The following is a 24,095-nucleotide window of genomic DNA, read 5'->3' on the forward strand; positions in this document are numbered from 1 at the left end:
TTTGAACAGGAAAATTTGCAGACCCACCCATCCAATGCAATCCTCAAGAGTAACTAGGGGGCAGATACCAAAAAATGGTTAGAAGAGCAGTACCACGTGAAATGCAATTGCAGCCACAACAAATCCTGTTTGTTGAAGTCAGGTGAAGGAGAAAGGGAGCCTGGAGAAGGATATTCAAATAAAAGTCAAATACGTTTCTTTACAGGGAATTTATAGTAAGGTATTGGATTTAAGATGGCTGCGTCACAATACTTATGATTCTGTTATTTCTGTTCCCCTGTTATTTATTTCCTCTTTGTATATTATAATCACAAACATTAAATAAGTCACAGCATACAGTTAGTCTGTGAGGTCTGCTTATATTTCCTTGCATACTCAAATCTTCTCTCTGGATATTGCATAATGCTCTCATCTTGCAAGAGGTTTAAGGAATGAAATTATCCCACCACTGAAATACAAGCATTGCTTCCATATAGGCAAGTCACATAACACATATATGGTCACAAACTTTGCTGAATTAAGCTTCACAAATCTGAAGCCACCTAAGACTACACTATTTGTCAGCAATCAATATATATATATATATGAAGCATCCAGGTCTGTTCCTCAACCTAGTTGTAAAGAGGTTTGTTCCTGCTATAGTTCAGATCACTGGTGTAAGGATTGAAGGAGACAGGCCAACACACATCTCTGCTTCACATCCTGACTTCTCTAGGTAGACTTCAACATTACCTTTCCACCAGGATGTTTAATATAGGCCTTGTTCTGTTATGTGCATTAGTTAAAATATAGGTACTGCAAAGTAATATTTTGGGCCATAAATGGGATATATTGACCTTATCAAGGGCTTTGAAAAATTAACATATACAAAGTACATCAATATTACTCCATCTCTGAATGCACACCTTGTCATAAGGATGAATTCCTCTGGCTTGTGGACTCTTAATTTTGATGGGACTGTTAAAAGGCATAACTAACCCCATTTGGCATTATGAGATCCATGGGAAAACTGCAGATCTCTCAACATTCTTGCCAAACCTATCTAATATATCCAGGTGAAGGCCTGTTCTAAAATTAGGAGTTCTGAATTTCCTTTAGCGAAACCCCAGGGCCCAACTTGTAATAAACCTGATTCCAACTCTCCCATTTACAGGGGCACTAATATAGAGGGCTTTGGTGTTTGCCATACTCCTGTCTCCTTGATGCTTTACATTTGGTGGGTGACTCAGAGTGAGACCTGACCCACTAAAATAAAGGTCAGAAAATTAATTTATTACTGGCTATCCTCTTACCTGCATCTTAGAATTATCATTAGAGGAACCTACACCCCAATTTCGATACTGTAGTGTCTGCAGTGCCTCCTACAGTAGTTGCTCCCCACTGGCCACCCAAGTCTCTATGTCTAACAAGACCTTTATGCTGCTTCCTAGTTGCAGTCAGTAATTGCTGAAATTGCAGGAGATTGCAGTGCAGTTAGATCAGCATGTGCCTACAGTGTGAATATATCTTCTAGAGCTGCTTCAATTTCTGTTTCTATTGTTGATCAGTTATTCATTTTATTATTAGCCAATGTTTTCACAGAGACTAGACCAGTATAGCAGGATCTGAAGAAAAGAAATTGAACATAAATATGCAATCCAGGTTGGAATAAAGTTAGAAAGTGAAGTACAAATATTTACTTAATAAGCATTATATACATGTATCATAGCAATAATGGCCCAATGAACGAATAGTAAAGAGAATATGACCCTGAAATTGTAGTTAAGCAATAGTTTGAACATTGATAAAAGTTACACTGTCTGTCAGATTCCAAAATACGTTGTCAGGCACCTCTATTATATGCTACCAAAATATCTCCTAATTAAACAATTTATGATAAAACTGGAGCACATTGGTCTTAATTGTGCGCATGTATAAACCTCAACCACAGTGGCAGTTCATGGTTAAATCACATGGGGGGCGCCAACAATATACACATAACAAATACACGATACTCATAACATATATATATAACATATACATATATACATATACACATATACACATATACACATAACACTTACACATAATACACATAACAAATACACAATTATATACACATAAAAAATTAACTTACCTTACACTGCTGCTTGATGTTCTACTGCACATCCTCATTGTTCTGCAGCATGTTCTCCAAGAGCGAAGAAAACAGCCAACTCTCTCATCCAATCAAGACACTGTTCTAAAATTTCTTGATTGGCTGGAGTGGGCTGGCTCAACGCTCCAAAAGGCACTGTAGACCTATGCCTGCTCTCCAAACCTGCTTTTTAAGACAGCCGGGTTGGAGAGGTTTCATTTGCGCATGTTGGTTTGATCATAGCAAGGGAGTCGGCAAAACCAGCATGCACAATTCAAACTTAAGCGGCCACTTCTCACAGCTGCCAATCATTGTCAGCAGTTAGGCACTGGCCCTGCCCTGCCCTCACACTCTGTTTGGTGGCAGGAAGTGTCAAAAATAAAATGGTAATAAAACCATCATTTTGTATGCTTTGTGCCCAGCAGTGTGGGGGAGGGGGATGCTCCTCTGCACCCATGGAGGAACCGCCACTTCTCAACAACCTGTCGGGGCATTTATACACATTGGATTAAATCCTGTCATTTTAAGACAACAAACCAGGTCCTGCTCAAAGCTCTTTATAATTCCTAAGAACTACCTCAGAGAGAGGCAAAAAGGAATATCTTCTGTAGATCAGCTAAAGAATTTTAATTCTACTTTTACAACAGTGATAACGTATGTATCGTGGATACTCACAACATTTTCTCAGGGGCCGAAACGTATACATCATTAGAGAATGAAAACAATGTAAATCATAGTGGATTCATTTTGACAGAGCAGCACAAGGATTTAATGTGTTTTCTTAATGTTGCCTTCTGACCCAAGGTACTGCTAGAAGAAATTCAGCATTGTATACTAATTTCTGTGACGGAGACAGTGCCAGATTTACAAAGCCTTTGCTTTGCCAGTGCATCATGCAAAGCGGCGCAAGGCACAGTAGGGGCTACAGTGAGATTAACTAAGCCAAGCAAAGTCACCTTGCAGGGCTCTGCGTGGCTTAGTAATCTGGAGTAACGCAAGGCAGCGCAAGTTACTGTCTTGCACTACTCTGCCTCTCGGAAGGCATTCCATGGGTGGAGCGTGGGTGTTCCCACACATAGTTTTGGAGCATTTCTAGATTTACTAACACTAGAAAACCTGGGTATGCTTTAGGATGCTATGCCTTCCAAGGTGAGATGTAAGGAGGTGAAGTTAAAGGAGGAAACAGAAAAAAGCCTTGGAAGAACATTTTGTGCAGGAAGGTATATTTTCCTGCATAAAAACAATACTGCCTGTTACTCAAGATCTCTTGCACCATGGCACAAAAGTGTCTGTGTTAATGCTAGGCTGCACTACCACATGGATAGAGAAGGAATGTGTCATATATTAGTAGATAAGCAGAAAATTGGACCCCTCTTATTAAATTCTTGATGAGCATTTTGCATTGTTCAAAGTTGCATCAGTCAATGTCAGGCTTTTCCCTAGTGTTTGCAGCTGCAGGTAAACTCAAGCAATATTGATTTCTGGTTTTCTCCTGTAAGCAGTGTTTTGGGTACTGTGACTGCCATGGAAAGTTTCACTCTCAAGCTCCCTTGATGCTCAGGATAAACAGAGCTGAGTGAGAAATGGATCAGCTAACAGAAAGTGGTGTAAAGTTGAATCTAGATACAGCACAAAACAATGATCTAAGGTGCTTTAAGAATGTGAATATCCGTCCATGGTTATGAGTTTCTATAATGAAATAATGCTTGTGAATGAAGACTAGTGATAGAGAGAGCATGTGAGTTCTTCCACATTTGAGTAAAGCGTTGCTGATAAATTTAAAGCAACATGAGGTGTGCGTCCTCAAGTGATCAGATGTAACAACATTTATAACAGATTTATCAAGTTGGACTTGCTTTTAATTCTGTTTTTAGTCCTAATTACAAGTTCATCTTCAGACCTGTTTGTGCTTTCTAATTTTAGGTTTTTGAGTGGCAAAAAGAACTATATATCAAACTAATCTTTTAACCTGACCAGCCTGCTACAGTTATATACGAGGGAGTTGGTCAAAGATGGTCACCAGTTAATTATTAGAAGCAGGGGCACTGACATTTTAAATTAGAATGCATTTGAAATGATTAAAATCTAGTTCTTAAAATGTAGGATTCAAGTACTCATCTAAACCTTTCACACTACTTTAACCTAGTCACACCACACTTCACAGCAGTCTACATCAAGGTTTTTTCAGATACAATAGCTGCTCAGGATTGAAAAGTTCTTGTAATCCATAAGCTTTCAGATAATATCCTCATTCAAATCCAAACCCTCAAAATACTCCCTCATGACATGATACACAGCGCATATATAAATAGGCGTATTTTCTGTTTGATTCAATCAAACATATATCTAGTGCAATTTGCAGTGAAAAAGATATGTTCAATTTTCTCTCCAGCTGATGGTGTCCTCTTTTCCCAATTGAAGATCTACATGGCCATCTTGTTACCAAGGAGGTCATTTTAACAAAACTTTTGATAGGCCCACCCTTTCACTCAGCTTTGTCCAACTCAGCAAAGGGGTAATTGTATTCAATTCTGATTTCTGGAACTACCTGCTTCCCAAGGTTTACCATTTCTGGCTTCCAGTCAGGGAAAGAATTGAGTTTAAGGGTCTGTGCATCGTTCACTGAGCCTTCTGGAAAACGGGCGCCATTATTAATCAATCACTGATCACCCCCTACCTCCCGAATAGACAGCTCAGATCAGCCTCTTCCTTTCTTGTCACAGTACCCAGGATCAAAAGAGCTAGATGTGGGGGTCGTTTGTTCTCCTATAACTTGGCTAAACTCATGAACTCCCTTCCCCTCCATCTGCGATCAGAGCCCAATCTACTCTCCTTCCGCAAACAGTTAAAACCCCTGATTTTTAATAAATCCGACTAGTATCCTGCTGTTCACCCACAAGCTTGTCCCTAGCTCTAGGACGCCTCAGGATAGCTACTGCGCTTATCAAATGGTCTTTTCATTTAATTTCATTCATTTCATTTCTGCTTATGCTCCCTTCCTCCAATTTCTTATCTCTGAGACTGCCCACACTTGCCAATGGGTCATTTGTTACTTACTTTTTCCATTTTGTAATATTTTTCACTGCTGCCCTAGCCCTTTTTTTCCCATCTGGTATTTACATCTTTAATTTATACCACTTGATTGGCTGCTGCCAGTGCTCCTATATCCCTGCTAGGAAGTAGCCCATACCAATATCAAGGCTTCTAGGCCTGCTACTCAACAAAAACAGAATGTAACTGCCCAACTAGGCTGTAGGATTATTTAGTGTATTTCCATTATTGAATTCAATGTATCAAGTCATCTTCATTTAATGGTTTTGATTCTTCAACCCTCCTTTTGGATTATCAACTCCATATGTTTGCTTATATTTATGTATGAATGGAGCATTTGTTTAGGGTGAACCCATTCAAAAATCTGTAAAGACATGCAGAGTACAGTAATCAAAGCTCCATTCACCCAGCGACAGGAAAGATAGCTGGCTGCTGAAAGCAGAAAAGGACTGTTGCTGAATTGCGCTATAATATCCCATGAAGAGATGTGTCTTCAGATGGTTTCTGATTTAGACGACAGCTGGAGAGCTGGAGATTTCCTCTAATTATGGGGATGGTATTTTATTTCCTGGGTTTACATCTCTTCTAAGATTTGTTGCCAATTTTTTAAGGGTGAGAGTGATACTTGCATATAATTTCTAGAGATTCCCAAACATAAAGAGACTGCATGTGTCTTGCTACTTAGAAGTTACCTTCCTGCAGTTTGTAGAAAAAGAATTTGCATTAGGAGAGTGATTCTGCAACTATTCTCAAGCAACAAAAGAATAGGTTGCTGTGATGAAATCATAAGAAAACATAACAGTCTTCAACAAGAAGTATCTTCAAGTGGCACAGTCTTCATCACTATCTCCAGTAAACACAGCCATTTAGTGTTGGAAATAGTGTATTTTTTTCCAAGTGCCTCCTGATATTGAATAAGTGAGAAACACTTTGCAGTAGTCCAGGTCTAAGCAGAGGTGCAAATGAGAAGACATTGTTACAGTACTGAGGGCCTAAGAGCAACTCTCAGGCACCAGCACACCTTTAAGCCTCAAAAGCTATTTTTGCATGTTGATTCTTTTGCTATGCAAATATTTGCACATTCACACAAACACCGCTCAGCCCAGTGGATACCATTAGCACTTTCCATCAGGTAATAATAAATTCTTGTTTACTGGTTTATTTACCACTAATATTTACATTACGAACCAATGTCAAGTAGTGCTGAAAATGTGTCGGTCGATGCTGACACATTATCCATAGTATTTTATAAATAATAATGATATGTCAACATTCGATACTCATTAACTTCATTTTGTGCTGGTGTTTTGTGTGCACCTGAACATGCTGGAAGATGAAAAACATCAACAATGAAGAAAGATCACCACATGAGGAAGATCACCAGTCTTACCACTATCACCAATTCCCTGCTTTACATATGCACATGATGTGTCTGCTATAATCAAGGTATCATTTGGAAAAAAGCCACAATTAAACATTGAATTTCTGAGGGGGGGGGGGGTGAGGCGTGATGCTTAAGGAATATGGCAGTGCCCAGCTAACTCTCATCAGAAGGATGCAGGAAAGACATCATTTATGTGCAGTTCTCCTCACCAATGCCTCCTCATGTTCAAGGGAACTTCATTATGGCTCTTCAGAGCACTGCTTTTTCTAAATACAGAACAAGGTATGTCTCTCCTCATATGGCACCAGCCATTTTTGTATGCCCCACTTCCTCCCAGACTGCTTATCTCATTATGTAATCTTACCGAAGGGTCCTCATTCGATGCAAACATGATTTACATGTGTACTTCAGGGAAGGAATATATTATTTTACTTATTATTTTATTATTTTATTTCTGGCAGGTGTTTTTGTTTTTCTTTTCAGTCCTGTGGTACTCATAGATTACTGTATGCTCGCTTAGTTTCTGTGACATTGACAATTTATATACTTCTGCTCTTAAGAACTAAACTAAGAAATGTATTATTATATTTAATTTATACTGCGTCTCGTACTACATTATCGCAGAGTGTTTGTCTGCTTGCTTAATAATAAGGAGTCATGCTCTGACATATCTCTAGACTTCCTTTTTTTGAAAGATACTCATTTTATATAGCAACCTACAACTTTTATGGGCTGATTGATAACAATTACAAAAGCCAAAAACTTCAGAGCTTCTTGTCAACAATCCGCATGCCATCTGTTAGTTCCACTGAGCCGGGGGATTGATGAGTTGAATCTCTCTGTGTCTCAAAGGATTTCTTACTCCCCAAACATGTCTGCAAATAACAATCCTAAACCACCTGCACCTCAAAAAAGCTTCCATCAAAAGGCCCTATAAGGATCCACCTTCACCCACCAAACTCCCCCTCCAGTGTCTCCGGAACTCTTGTTGGAGGAAATATGGCCCTTTCGCCCTTATATGGAGGAGACAAGTGCAAAGTTGCAGGGTCTTGATGAAAGTTCGTCTCAGATGGAGGAGCAGATTTTGACCGTGGAGCGACAAATCTTTCATCTTGAAACACAAGTTTTTGCACTCTGAGTTGGAGACTCTGCAAATAGACACAGAAGAAACAATCTACATACGTATGGCTTACCTAAGAGCACAAAAGGTGCAGATGCAATTACTTTCTTCAAATCTTTCCTTCCTGGGCTGCTAAACTTACCAATGTCAAAATTGTTTAACATACAACACGGCCCATCGATTAGGCCATCAATTTAACATTTATTTATTTATTTATTTTGAAGGTCTTATATAGCGCGAACAAGATCCTTGCGGATATCAGAGCGCTTTACACTCAGTTAATTTTCATGAAACCCAGAGTAGCCGTGTTATAAATTTGCGGAATATGCTGATTTGCTTTGAGTTCTACTGTAAAACTGATGAAGCCAATCTCCTGGTGAGGCAATAGCATTTCTCACAAGATTATGCTTAAAGCACTGCAAACAAGCACAAAGAATTTCTAAACAAGAGACTAGCACTTTGCAATCTTGGAGCCTGATTTGGACTTTTCCACCTGTGCCAATTTAAGGTCACTTATAATAACAAAACAGCGACCTACGAAGACCAGCGCATTTGAAAACTTTTTTTCAAGATTGTAAAGTTGAATTCATGGAGATTTTTAGGCCCTCCAAGTGTTTGCATTTTCTTCGTTCAGGATTCTTCATCTCATGTGATATATTTATATATGTTATGGGTGTGTTGTTTCACTTTATTATTATGTATGCAGCTATCAACTTCTTTATTTGTAACTCTCACCAATAATTTACTTTTCTTTTTACAGGTGCTCCCCACCTGCCATCCTCTCCATGTGGCCTCAACTCCCCCATCTCTTTGAGAATCTTTTTTAAGTATATCTATCCCGCTTATTGTATCTACCCTATTGCTTACATTTGTAAGTCCTCAAGATTTCCCTTTTCCCCACTTTTTTAAATCTCTCTTCATTTTCTTTATCATAACTCTGTTATATTCCACATAGGTACCTCATATAGACGCAGGTAAACACTGCAACCTTTCACCTATATCCTTCCCTACATTTCATACATAACAGTTCATGGGGAATGACCTTTTACCAAGATACGACACTGCATACAGAACGCGTGTTTTTCCCTAATTTGATACTCATACATTATGCATGAGGCTTCTTAGAAGCACAGCAGGACTCACAGCAGGACAAACATTTCCTGTATAATATCTATGTTACAGTTCAAGCTTGACATCATCCTTTAGGCTGCCACAGTAACACAGCAAGGTAGAACCCCTGGGGAGACCAGTGGGTATATATATATCATGTCTTGCTTAGACAGACAGAGGAGACCGTGACTTCCCTGCTGATACACTGACCAGAGACGCTGAGGTTCCTGCATGCTGAAGCTCCAGCTACCAGTGGTCTAACATCACTTGTGGGGTGTCCAATTTGAGACCAGGACAGTGTCCCATATTCTATTGTTACTCAGGTAAAGGGGTTGACTAGACCTTAGAGGGATTCTTGGTAAAACACATAACACCAACACCAATGCTAGGTACATTTAGGTACATCCATTTAGGGAGGCCTCGTAGGAGTACGCATTTTCTTTAGGCCTGGGCGGTGAACTTTGCTCCGTTCGTGGAGTTTTCTGCACTCCACGGTGCTTGCGGAGTGCAGAAAAATCCTCTTCAAGATGTGCAGTGGATTTTTTTCACCACTTGCGATCACGAACGGTAAGTTTGCTATCACGAATGGAATGTATACCCGAGCGACAGTAATACCAACACAAACTGCAGTTTGCACTGCACTCTGCCACTCGCGGAACTTTGCAGATTTGTTTTGTAACTTTGCGGAGTTCCTCGACTTTCTTCTCATGTATTTTGTACTTGTATATATTCATGATTACAGTATGATGGTAGAACTGTATCATCCCTTTACTTTCGTAGTACTGCTAATCATAAATATCTGCTACTGTCTGATGGTTATTACAGGAAATCTATTCTACACTAGAATAACAACTGTTCAATAAATCCTTATTGAAACGCCCAGACTGTTTATTTTGTGTATCTCTGAGACAAAAGAAGTGGGTACAAGTGACTGAGCAAAAACTAGTATATTGTTTCCACGATCCGGAGGGATCAGGGTTGTCATGTTCTGAGGTTGCCAGAAACTATTCTCTCCCCGAGGAGACTCTGTGGCACTGTGAGCTAGCTAATGCAAACAGGTTAACATATCCGGTGGGGGTGCTCGGAATCAGTCTACCACCAACCCGCAGTTTTTGTTATCCGAACACACAGATCCTGTATAGGATATATTGGAACTACATGACACCTCTTTTTCCATAATTCTTTCACCCTCCACATTGAAGTTCTGTCTTGTTTTTGCTCTTCATCTTCCACTTCGTTTTTATGTTCTCGCCCATGTATCAAGTCTGATCTGCTTACTTTTTTGTTACAGTTATGTCCTCAAATATTGTATTTTGGAATGTCAATGGTTTTGGTTAACCAATCAAAAGACAATGGGGTATATTTACAAGAAATGGCAATTTTCTGTTTTGAGCACTGGAGCATCAAATTTGTTAGCGCCGCGGTGCAGCAGTTCCTAAAACTGTGTTAGCGTAGTATTTACAATACGGCACTCCATGGCTAGGAAGAGGCCAGCGATGGAGAAAGAAACGCTGATGTCTGCGCTGTGTTGGTAATAAAATGTGATGCTCTACCCATTAGCGGACAGAAAAGCAAACTGTAAGAAGCGCTGGCATAATTGTAAGCACAAAAAAGGCGAAACTGGCAACCAATCTCAAGGTGCAAAACTTTTCACTTTGTAGGACGTATGTACGAGGAAATGGCACAGTGTGGTATTACGGACTGGAGGTGGTAGTTCAGCATCCCAGGAGGAGTTGGATCCCTTGGAGGAGCAGGTGTCTGCTGTCATCTGAGAGGCATCGGTGGCTGAAGTTGCTAGACAGGACAGTGCTGGCTTTGATGAACTGCAACAGGGTGAGTTACAACAAGAGGCAATGTAGGGAAGTCTGTAATGTCATGCAGTGCAGGCAGCTATGTCCCTGTGCTCTGCAGCACTGTCTGCAGGACAAAGGGTAGGATGCTGGCTCATCCATGGTGAACCATAGCATCAACGGAAGGCTCATGGGCATTTTTATAATATGTTGGTGTAGGGCAACTGCAAGCCTTCTAGCTGTGTTACCCTGCTTCAAATAAAAAGTGCTGGAATTCACCATATGTACAAGATATGTTGCATTCTTGTATGTTCTGCCAGCGCACACAGAGCAGACTTCCGCCAAAGTAGACACCCTACTCCATTGGTGCCCACCAGCTGAATGTGCACCAGCATAGACGAAAGCACAAGGATGCATTATATCTTCATCAATACAACACAACCCTGCACTTTCCTAATCATACAGCTTGATGCAACTAGTTGGGTTGTGATTCTGTGCTGCACCACATGTCTATGAAACATGCCCCTCTAACTCACCTGGGGCGATCCACATTAATTCAGCTTGCAAATCCATAGCATCGGAGCACACAGTTAAGAGGTGCCATGGTAGTGACCACATGAACTCCTCTAATCTACTAAATATGACTGAGGGTTGGGGTGAGTGCAAGTGATGTACACCAGAGGACTATGGGCCATATTTACAGTGACATTCTACACTGGGTTGATGCAAACAAATCAGCTGTGCTGTGTTGCATAATTGCACAAATGCAGGGATGGGCTGGATTTACAGGGATATATGCCACCCCTGTGCACACCCCTGAACAGCCATGTGCTAATGCAAGCACCCTTGCATCATGGGGTAAGGGATCTGTGTTGGCTGTTTTTTAGAGGGCTAGGGCAAGGGAAAACATAGGGGTGCGCTGTAATCTTGTAAACATGCTACATCACTGTGTTATTGAAATGATGCAGTGTGGCACTGCTAAATTTGGTACAACACCTCGTACATACCTCCCTGAAAGTGAAATGTTTTGTACCTGGAGTACTCATGTTAACATCTAGGAGAGATCAGCAACAGCAATTCCCCATCTCATTGCAGTGGCTAAACCCTCATCTCCTGGCCAACAGCCTTTCCTGGACTTCAGCGATGATGGGGACAATGAGAACCTCCATACCATTAACCAGGACACCCTCCAAAACCTCTTGGACTCCATCGGGACACCATCTCCGTACACAGGGAGGGTCAACAGCATCGTGGGGTCTCCACATCCCTTGCCTACAAAATCATAATGCTCCACCTGCCATCCCTCCCAGACCCCGGGACTCCGAGGACCTACAGATTACCTTCAAACGCAATGCTGTAGGAGCCCAGTGGGAGTTGGTAGAGCAGTTGTGGGTGGGAATGGAGACCATGGCAGTGGCCTCCAGATCCATATATTTGGCCCCTGATCTGTGTGTGCCACACCTACAGCACCACCCTCACGGGATACACCACACACATCAGAGGAGGAAGATATACACAGCAAATCAAAAAGTATCCAGTAGCAGTCATCTGTGCCACATACCCAATTGTGCCTTTGCCCTTTGCTTATGAACATGCCAGGGTACATCTGCTGCCACTGTCCTCATTTTGACTTCGCACTGTTCAGCTTGACCATTTGTGGACTGTCAATGCGGCCGACCCTCCCTAATGACATTGTGGTCATCGTTATCACTAAAGTACTCCTCTCCTCCACATGTCCCATAGCTTTTTCCCCACATAGACTCTGTCTGGACATCTACTGGCTCTAAACATCCTTTGGGGTTATTGTCAAAGTAACTTTACCTGCGAGCCGCTTCAGCATTTGCACATTTAGTTAAATGCACTTTAGAACTACCTGTGTGTTGTCTGTCTGTAGAAATCAGGACCAGGTTGACCTTGGCCATTCTGTAAGGCAAATACACTAACTACTTGCCAAAGGGACATGTGATTTGTCGAGTCAGGGACAATGCAAGGCAGTGCAAGTGTAACATATTTTGTAATCACTATTTGTTTGATGATTAGCAAGTGCTTACTCAGGGTTGAAGCGATACAAAAGGGGATGAGTGGGCTGGGTATGCTCAGACGTGAGTCCCAGGCTCTCCACACCACTGGAGTCAAGCTATCCAGGCTGAATGAAGGCTGATAGCCAGAAACCGGTCTTTGGATGCTTGATTCCGGTCTGGGAAAGGCATGGCTTGGTAGTTCGGACTGGACTGTTCCCATGAGGCACAGGGTCAGAGCTGATTTGCATATAGCCAGTGTCTAACCCAGGGTGGTGTGGAGTGCAAAAAAACGATGGATTTAGGCCCAGATCCTTGTACTGGGGTGAATGTATGACATTGTTCTACATTCTGTCCATCAACTGTGTTTTTTGCAATTTTCCCCCCGAGTGGGCTGGGTATGCTCAGACGTGAGTCCCAGGCTCTCCACACCACTGGAGTCAAGCTATCCAGGCTGAATGAAGGCTGATAGCCAGAAACCGGTCCTTGGATGCTTGATTCCGGTCTGGGAAAGACATGGCTTGGTAGTTCGGACTGGACTGTTCCCATGAGGCACAGGGTCAGAGCTGATTTGCATGCAGCCAGTGTCTAACCCAGGGTGGTGTGGAGTGCAAAAAACGATGGATTTAGGCCCAGATCCTTGTACTGGGGTGAATGTATGACATTGTTCTACATTCTGTCCATCAACTGTGTTTTTTGCAATACTCAGGGTTGAAAGCATGAAGTTCTACTGATGTTATGCAGGCAATGTTAATGGTGAATAAAGTCACCCCACAAGTGCCCGGTCCACCCATGGTAGATAGCAGTCATACAACATTGGGCTGACAAGTAAATGCTGCAAGTGTGAATGGTTAGGGGGCAGCAATCAATGTGTGAGTCCAAAATCCTGCTAATTCGCCAAATTGTTTTAACCACAACATTCCTCCAAGGCAGGTTGCATGATGTAGCCACATAGAGATATTGTATGTAAACACATAATTTACACTGTGTACAATCTCCATCATAATAGCCACATCCACAGCTCTACAATGTCTGATAGTTAGATGAACTAAAGTCATGACCAACCTGACAGATCCCTGCCCATGGGTAAGACACCGATTCACAAATCTGACCAAACACTGCCAGCAATGACATATGCATGCACATAACATTACCTGAGCTCACATCGTAACTCCTACACAGTAAATCATGTTGTAGACTTATATGTAGCAAACAATGGGTCCGATTCACAGAACTAACTTAAGACAAAATCCTAAACTTACTACTTTTGGTATTAAGGCAGACTTAAGACAAACTTAAGACAAACTTAGGACAGACTTAAGACAAACTTAAGACAGACTTAAGACAAAATCCTAACTTTACTACTACTAACAGCCAGATTCATCAACCCAAATTGCGATCGCAATAGCTGCGAAATAGCTATTACGATCGCAATACCAAGAATCGCAATTCATGAAACAAAACCTGACCCAAATGCGAAATCGCAAAACATTATTTGCGGACTCGCAAAGATAATCGCAGAATCAAGGTGGAACCCCCTATGCGAATCGGAAATAGCGAGTTCCCAATGATTCTGCGATTCAAATTGCGACTTCGCAAAATAATCGCAAACCAAATGCATGAAATATCGCAAAAAGCGAAAAACCTCAAAATCGCTATTTGCGAGGCGCAAATTAAGGAGAACCCAAACCAGGTGGTAACCATGAAGTAAAAAAAAAATTCAAAACAATTTCCAAACGAGCCACAGGTGCAGGGCTGACCAAACACACTTAAGGAGACACAGTAGGAGCATGAGGACAATCACAATGCCAGGACTCTACATGGTGGTTAGGCGGCAAAGGCTCCAGGCTGCAGCAAAGAACAGACGCAGGATCAGGAGCGAATTTTCCGCCAGCGGGTCACACTACTGGGCCAAACTGATGAGAAAATCTACTCAAAGTACCGGCTGAATGGGGCAATGATTACAAAGCTCATCCAGGACCTTGACCCCCTGATGCAGCACCCAACAAGGAGGACCAATGCCGTGCCCACCCATGTCCAGGTCCTTTGCAGCCTGCACCTCCTGGCTTCCGGAAGCTTCCAGGGGATAGTTTCCGTTGCAGGGGGGACCTCCCAGAGCACCATGACCCGCTGCCTGAGGAGTTTCCTGGATGCCATGTTGAGCCGCCTACACCATTACATTAAATTCCCAACCACCCAACAGGACTTGAATCAAACCAAGCTAGAATTTTACAACTTAGCACAATTCCCCCATGTAATTGGATGCATTGACTGTACCCACATCCACAACTGCCCTCCCGCAGAGACAGAATAAATGTACCGGAACCGCAAGTCCTACCACTCACTGAACATCCAGATGGTGTGCAACGCCAAGACAATCATCACTGACATAGTGGCACAATACCCGGGGAGCACGCATGACTCCTTCATATTCCGGCACAGCGGCATGCACACACGACCGGCCAGGGGAGACTATGGCGAAGAACACCTTCTAGGTAAGTACACGTGCCAACAAACAGTACATCGAGACCATGTAGCTGCGCATGACAGGCACTCACACTCTGCTCCTTTCATTCAGATGACAGCGCCTATGGCCTCCGTGAGTACCTCCTCACCCCATACATCAACCCTGCCACACCACAGCAACGGCATTACAATGCTGCTCACATTCGCACTCGGAATTGCATTGAGCGGACATTTGGACTTTTAAAGAGCAGATTCCATATCCTACACAAGACTGGTGGGACCCTCAAATACCAGCCTGAGGTCTACTGCCGCATCGTGGCCGTGTGTGCAATACTCCACCATTGCTACCAAGCGGAGGATACCTGTGGATATCTCTGGTAGTGAGTCGAAAGGGGACAACCGCCAACTTGCAAACGTGCATCATGCACGTGGGGAGAATCCTGCTGAAGGACACAGGCACCGTAACCAAATCACAATGAACTGTTTCTAGTGCACCCATTCCCCTCACACAACACTGCACTCATGCATGACAAATGCAATAATGACATGAGTCGGATTTACGTGAGACCATACATTCTTATTGTTTATTCACAATAATGTGGCCTTTGTTGTCCATGATATCACATGCGAACTGTATTGCTTCATACAGCCCCATGAAGGGGTAGAGGGCTTGCTTGTTGAATCAGTATGGCCCTGCAGGCAGAGTTAAATGTGTCACTGGCGCCTCCGTCCGGACGCACCCAGTCACCTCTCAGTGTCCTCCACAACACTGTTGGCCAGTGATGCTGCAGTGGGCCTGCTGCTGCGGCGGTGTTCAGTTACCAGTGGCAAGGACATGCTGCTGTGGCTTGAAGTGCCCTCGCTGGCATCATCCCCCCCACCTGCTTCACCATGGCCAGTCGGCTGCAGACTCTGCACTGCTACTGTCACCTGTTCAAGTGCCCTGGCGACGTTCTGGTAACATTGGACCATCTGCACCTGCATTGCAAGGGAGCGGCGGGAAAGTTGTGAGGTGGCATTTCCAATTATGTGATTGGACCTGGTGTAGGCTGACAGGCGGGTCAGCAGCTGGCGGTGGCGGAGGCGGGTGATATCCTGCTGGGATGCCAGAATCTGGCTGTTCTCACGAACAGCTGCGGTCATGCCCTGCATGCATTCTGTGAGCTGTCCCACATTTTGCGCGTCTTATGCAGCTGCAGGTTAATGGATGCCAAGTGACGCGCCTGCTTCTGATGTACCGCGAGCATGCGGCGTTCAATGGCCAGGCCAGGATCCCGTACATGGACACCCTTGCCCGCGCGTGTTGAGGCGTCACGCTGCTGGCGCGTCAGTCCGCTGGACTGTGATCTTACTGCAGCTGTGCGCCTTGTCTGCCTCCTGGCTGCTGGTGGTGTGGCCTGTACCACTGCCGTGGGTGTCAGTTGGGGTGGTTGCTGGGCACCTGTGGCTGCAGGGGTGGCCCTGTCCACATGGGGAGGTGGTGGTACTGCTGCTGGTGGCTGAGATGGTCCTGGTCGTGGTGGAGGTTGGCCCTCACCCTCGGTGTCCTCCGGCTTCTCCTCTATATGTAGGGCCTCACTGTCGATGCTGGGTTGTTCAGACGCACCTGTGATGTAAATGGGTGCATGATTAATGATATGTATCTTGCACATGAGATGTTGCTACATGCATGCAGGCTTGCTTTCCCTGACTGGCTTTAGGAATTACTTTGAATTGACAGGTCTGGCTGTGTTGGGCTATCTGGGAATTTTGGTTACACTACAACTCCCACAATGCAATAGGGCATTTCAGGTGTGCATGGCCTGCATTACTGGGGTTGTCAAATAGCTAGCTCAGGAGTCATGGGCATTGTTAGGGGACGGGGTCGCAGTCGCATGGCACTTACCTTGGGATTGTTGGGTGGGTCGGGACGAGTCCAACTGGGTAAGCCCCACGCAGGCTTCAGGATTCAGGGTGTCCTCCACAAGGTCTTCCAGTGGAGTGTTGGGTGTGACAGTGGGCTCTCCTCCACCGGTGGCAAGTCGCTCCCCCAGCCTCTCAGCGATTCGCTCTTTGGCACGCCCTCTGAGGTCGTACCACCTCTTTTTTAATTCGTCTATAGAGCGCTGGGTCACCCCGACTGAATTGACCTTTGCGCAGATGCGCAGCCAGATGCGGCGCTTGTCAGCCTCAGGCACCCTCCGGGAGTCCTTACCGGAAAGGTGAGCATGGTCCTTACAGACTCCCTCAATGAGGAACTCAAGTTCCTGCTCAGAAAATTTAATCTTCCTCTTCCTTCCTGGGGCACCGCTCCCTGCTGCTTCCTGGGACATTTTGAAGGTTGTTGGTGTCCTGGTGTGGTGCTGCAAGTTGTCTGTAGTGGAGCTCTGGCCAGTACTGCTTCCACTTTCAGGCTCAGTGATCAGAATGAGGGAGGGAACAGCCTACTTCCTGGTTGTGATGTCATCAATGGGCTCGGAATGCGACTTCCCGTTTTTGCGATCTCGCAGTTAGCGAGATCGCAAATTGCGATTTCGGTAATTGAGAGTTCGCAATTTCAACATGGTCAACGGGCGAATCTGCGATTTTTCAGCTATTTTGCGGTAATCGCTATCGGCAATTGCGGCCAATTACGATTCGCTTTTTCAAATCGCTTTTGTTGATGCATCCCATTCTGCGAATTCTAAATTGCGATTCGGTATTTTTCGCAATTTAAAATTCGCAGAATATGGGATTGATGAATCTGGGTGTATATGCCTTCTGTGAATACCAAAAGTAGTAAGTTTAGTATTTTGTCTTAAGTTAGTTCTGTGAATCGGGCCCAAAGACATTTATTGTCAATAGAAACCGAAAGATATTTTTAAAACTACCTATCCTATACTAACTAACTATTCTAACCTAACCTATACTATCTTATCCTACATACTATCTTTAAAACGACCTAAACGTAACCTACCTTATTTCACACATTTAGCACAACATGATAAACATCAAAATCCCCCCAGGCCCCTTAAGGCAGGTTTTCAGACAAGGACAACAGAAACTATACCTAAACATCTACTACCTACACATAGAATCCTATCACAATCACATATTTTTTTTAATTTTATATTTTTTGTTTTTATTTTTTATAAAGACGAAATCGACTCCACCACAAAAAACCACTAAAAAGTATCTAATCACGAATAATCCAACCCAACCTTAAAAATCCCTAGAAGCACTATCTGTACACTATCACTATGCCTACACTAACCTAAACTAAGCTATACAAACATTATCTACAAACAATGTAAACAGGGGAAAGGGCAGAAAGGGTCCTTGTGACTATGGTTTCTTGGGTCTGGCCACTGCCTGCTTGATCTCTTGGAGCACGTTCAACGCCTGGCCCATTTTGTTCTCTAATGCTGCCACATATAACTTGAGGTCAGAGATGTCCTTTTTAATGTCCATTTCAAATGAGCTAGGCCTTCCTGTGGCCTGAGGTGTGGGTCCAGGTGATGGCAATGGCCCACTGGTGGAAGTACTGTGTATGGGTGGCTGGGAGGTACCCGGATCAAAATATCCTTCGCTGACGGAGCTCCCCTTGTCGAGGGCTTGTACTCCCAGTGGAAAGCTTCGCCACTTGCCCTGATACTTTTCCTCCTCGTGCTTTCTCTTCATGGCACTGTGTGCCTTTGCAACACGTCGAAGATGGTGGCAGCACTCTTTGCGTTTGTTGTGCTGCCTCAGCTGCTCTGGGGTCATGTTGTCTGTTGAAGCAATGAGGATAGCTGTCAGTCAAAGGGTAGCTAAGAACAGGTATCAACATCATGAAATGTTGTTATTTATTCAACATCTGAAGTAGCAGACCCTACAGCCTAAACTCTTGTTGCAACTTAGAGCGAGCATACACATGCCTATTATCTTTCATTTCAGATGCCCTAAGCCCTAATTACAAAGGAAGGCCAATTATTGCACAATGAAATTGCAACTCAATTGGCACATATAGGTATGACCATGTCAGTACTGAGTATACTTGGGAACAATGGAATGGAACACATGTTACCTTCACTGCACATTAGTGTGCCTTCCTCAACCTCAATGGCGGTTATGCCACAGGCATTTGCCACAGTAAGATGTGCAATGTCTGCAATGTACATGTATTGGATCAAAACAAAGAAACATATCAAGAAACATATCAGGACACATTGCTACCTTCCCAGAAGACTTGGCAGGTATGACATATAACAATGGATGCAGGATACATACCTCACATCACACAGAGGCATAAGAAACCTCTCATGCTTTAACTGTAGTAAGTCCATGAGGGACCATGCCACTGCTCATTACATGCTCCCAATATCATAGCATGTGCCACAGGCACACATTCCTTATTTTTCACAACCACTTCCATGTTCAGCTATGTATCCACTACCACATGTTTATTTTATTTATTTATTTTTAAAGTTTTCTATAGCGCGGACCAGACCCAGGGTAGGGTACGAGAGCGCTTTACAGAGAGTACATAGAATACATAAAAAAACAAGTAACACGATAAAGGCAGTACATAATATCAACATGTTTAGTCAAAAGATAGGAGGGGCACCGGCGACAAGGATAAAACGGATCAACAGGTAATAGGAACGAGGGAGTCCTTGGAAGGGGAAAGGAGGCAGGAATGAGAATGTAGAGCTGGAATAGATCATGAGAGAGATTACGGGAGGAATTTGCACATCAGGAATGATTTTGCTTCTCTTTTGAACAGAATGGTAGAGGAGATTTTTCTGATGTAAGGTGGGAGTGAGTTCCATATTCTTGGTGCTGCTCCGGTTGAATGCTCGGTTCGAGGTTTTTTTCTTGCTGAAACGTGATGGTTTTAGGAGTAGGTTATCAACACTCCTAGAATGTCTGAGTCCTCCAGATAGGGTGAGTTTTTGGGATAGGTACAGGGGCGTATTGTGGTGAAGCGCTTTGTGAGTGATACATGCCATTTTTAGGTGGATTCGGGCTTCGTAAGGTAACCAGTTGAGTACTTTCGGGTGTGGTGATATGTGGTCAAATTTTCTAGATCCTGTTAAGAGTCTTGCTGCGGCGTTCAGGCAGGCTTTTAGAGGGGCGGTTGAGATTTTGGGGAGCCCCGCTAGGGTGGTGCATCCGTATTCCAGCCTTGGCATGACTAAGGACTGTGAAAGCGTGTGTTTTTGGCCATCAGATTGATGTGTGTTTGCATGTTAAGATTTTTATCTAGTGTTATTTCGAGCGATTTGGTGGAGTCCACCAAAGTTGGAGTGCAATTCAGAGCAGTGATCAACTTGGTCCATTTCTTTGTTTCCATTGAGTTATTGGGGGGAGATATTAGAAGAAATTCAGTCTTTTGCGACTTTAGCTTGAGGAAGTTGGTCAATAGCCAGTGGATGGTCTTTTCGAGTGCCAGGTTCATTGTTTTTATGTCTTCAATGGAGAAGATCTTGATGTAAAGTTGAGTGTCGTCCGCGTACATCTGATAGGCAATGTTGGCCTGCTGGAGTAGATCAGTTAATGGTTCGACATATAGGTTGAATAGGGTGGGTGATAGGGTTGATCCCTGTGGTACCCTAAGAAGGTTCAGTGAGGAGGGAGAGAGATTTTTGTTCACCATGCACGATTGTGTTCTGTTTTCTAGGAACGATTTGAACCATTAAAGGTCTGTGCCAGAAAAGCCCATCCTGTTTTCCAGTCTTCTTAGAATTTTGTCGTGATTGACCGTGTCGAAGGCTGAGGCGAGGTCAAGCAGGACTAGTAGACAGGTTTCATTGCGGTCAAGAGCTAGGAGGGGGCGTCGTCCACTACGTGCAGAGTGGCTGTTTTTGTGCTATGACTGGGCCTGAAACCTGATTGGTGGATGTTCAGAACGTTGAAGTCCATGATGTGTTGGCTCATTTGTTGTTGTACACATTTTTCCAGGACCTTGGCTAGCATGGGAATGTTGGTAATGGGTCGGAAATTATTGGGATCGGCAGAGTTTTCTGTCGGTTTCTTCAGTATAGGGGTAATTTGGCCCGTTTTTTAGGCAGTCCGGTATGTGTCCTTGTGCAAGTGATGTGTTGATGATTTTGGTCCAGAGAGTGGAGATGACTTGGTAGATGTGAGGAAGGCAGTTTGAAGGGACTGGATTGTTGAAGTGGTTGTTGAGTTAAGTCGTTGCTATGGTTTTGGTGATGTCCTTAATATCGTAGAGTTTGAAAGTGGACCAGAGAGATGTTTATTGCCGGAGGTAATTCAGGTTGAATGCTTTTTGGGGTGGCTGGGTTGGTTGTTGCTGCGTTAAGCTCTAGTTGGAGGGAGTTTATTTTTACTGCGAAGAAAGAAGAGAATTCTTCACAGCTAATCTGTGATTTCGGGCTTGATAGTGAGGTTTTAGCCAATTTGTCAGATTGTTGTTTAAGGATTTCAAAGAGTTTCTTAGTTCTATTTTTGGCATTATCTCGTTCTGATCTAAAGAAGTCTTTTTTTGATTATAGAACATGTTTGTTATAAGAGTTTCTATTTTTACGAAGTAGTTTAAGATGGAGGGTGGATGGATGTTGTCGCCTTTCTTCATTTAGGTCTCCGGTAAACCAAGGGTTTTTGTCTTTGTTTGGAATACGTATGAGTTTTGGTGGAACAACTTGGTTGAAGACCTTTGTGATCGTGGAGTTGTAATGATCGGTGAGGTCATTGACTTCTGTCATGGTGTTGGGGGGGATGAGAACTTTCTCACAGCGGGATGCTAGGTTGTTCCAGTCGACGTTTTTCGTGTTTCTTATCCATTGTTTGGGCTTGTTTTGTTGTGTAAAGGATTTCTTGGAAGTGGAAGAAATATGGAAGGTGATGATGTGATGGTCTGACCAGTCATATGGGGAGAGTAAGATGGAGTCAATTGTATTTTGTTTAGAGATAAGCTTTGTGATAGCTTGAATCAAAGAGTGGTCCTCTAGGAAAGTTTTGAGGGCTTTGACCTGCTTGTCTAGGGGGTTATTCCAGTGGAGATTGAAGTCGCCGAGGAAAATGTTGTTGAAATGAAGAGTTTGTAGAAATGATTTCCATAAGTTAGTCTATAAAACCTGCGCTCTTACCTGGGAGATGGCAGAGGATATGAAGTTTGTGGAAGTGGTTAGCTGATGATTTGACAGAGATCCCAAGGTATTCACAGGAGTCCATGTGTTCGGAGTGAAACTTTGAGATGGTGAGGTCAGATCGATGTATGCAGGCTAAACTTCCACCCTTTTTTATAGTTCTGTCTAGTCTAATGATGCTGTAGTCAGGGGGGACAGGAAGGTCCAGACATGGCGAGGACGATTCCTTGAGCCAAGTTTCCGTGAGGATGATTATGTCAGTTTTCATGTTTAGGATGAGGTCAGAGATGTCAGAAGCGTGTTTAAAAGCTGAGCAGCAGTTTAGGAGAAGGCAGGAGATCGGTTTTGAGGCATTTTTTAAGTTCAGCTCGTGGGTAGCGGGGTTGTGGGTTATGGACTGCAGGTTGTTCAGGTTGATTCCTCTTTGTTTTGGATGGGATATTCTGTTTGTGTTGATAGGGACTGGGAGAATAGAGAATTCTTCATCATTAGTTGTGATGTGACAGGCAGGGGTTCATATGACAATAATAGGGTTTAGATTTCCATATCTGTTAGGTGGTTGAGATCTTCCTCAATTGTATTGGGGCCCGTAGGATTTTTGTAGAGAAGTGCAAGGGATTGGACTTCTAGTTCCGTTAGGCTGTGAGATGTTTTACAGGTGCGTAAGTGTTGATTGGACAAAGGCAGCAGGATAGTTTTTGTCATGCTGTTGACTTCAGATAGAGACTGTTGCAGATACGTAAGTTTGGATAGAGATTTTTCGGCGAGTCGTAGGATGCTTTTGATTTCCAATATGACGTTTTGGAGTTTCCTTAATGTGAGGTAGGACTGGGTAAGGAGTGAGTCTTGTTCCGGGGGGCGATAGGGAGGAGGGGACAGAGTTGGTGAGCTGGGAAGTTTGGGGGTAGTATTCCTGAGGGGACTGATCTCTGTGAGGACAGTGTGGAGAGTATGTGTGGTTGGGAGATGGGTAGTGGATAATGAGGGATGTATTGGCTGGCTGGGTGCTCTAAGCTGACTAGAAAGCATATCTGTGTCTTGGTGGGTGTTATCCGTGTTTGATGGATGGGTGTAATGTAGGGTTCGGGTAGTGGAGATAAGGGATGTGGCGGAGAGTGGGGATAAGGAGGGTGGGGATGAGGAGGGTCTGAGACTGGAGGTAACGGGAGGGGTCGTGTTGTTTGATCTGATGATGTTTCCTTTTTTTTATTATTATTGTTTTTTTTTTGTAATACAATTGTTTTTATGTATCATAATCAACTTGATGACCATATAAATAATATAATACAGATTATTCAATGAACACTTTTCACATGAAAATGGTATAGATTCATTAGAAACAATAACCAAAAAATTGTTCCAATAAACATGAGTAATGACATTAAATTTCAGTCTTTACAAAAGAAGCTTTTGCCTTCCTGATAACTTCTTTTTTTAATTTTTTTATTAGAGAACCAGTATCAGCATAAGACAATACAGTTAGAAACATTGAATAAAGTATATACATGAGGATCAAATAATATGATAAATAAAGCTTAACAGTAATAAAATACGAGAGCTGGACAAAAGATATGGTGGAAGAAAATAAAAAAGCCAAATAACAACAATACATTTAAATAAAGAATCTCATTAGGCTCATCCAATTCCACTAGGAAATAAACCTTCTTTCCAAGTAGAGATTGGGCACCATAACTCTTCCCCACGGAGCTTTGTTTTAATTCCACTAGTGGCAAATATTGCAGATTCATAACTAAAAACAGCGAGAAAACGAGTTAACCACATTTGAAAACTAGGCGATGTATCATCCTTCCAGCGAGCAGACAAAATTAATCTCAGTACAGCTGTGCCTATAAATAATAATCTTTGTTCAGATTTGGATAATTTCAAAGAGCCATCATAGCCAAAAACAAATAGGGTGTCAGACTCTGGAAGTTTGTGGAAGAAAATTTTCTCCCAAAATGAGGCAATCATGCTTTTTATGGGAAGAA

This window comes from Lissotriton helveticus, chromosome 2_1 (assembly GCF_964261635.1).
Source record: "Lissotriton helveticus chromosome 2_1, aLisHel1.1, whole genome shotgun sequence".
In the NCBI taxonomy this organism is placed as follows: domain Eukaryota; kingdom Metazoa; phylum Chordata; class Amphibia; order Caudata; family Salamandridae; genus Lissotriton; species Lissotriton helveticus.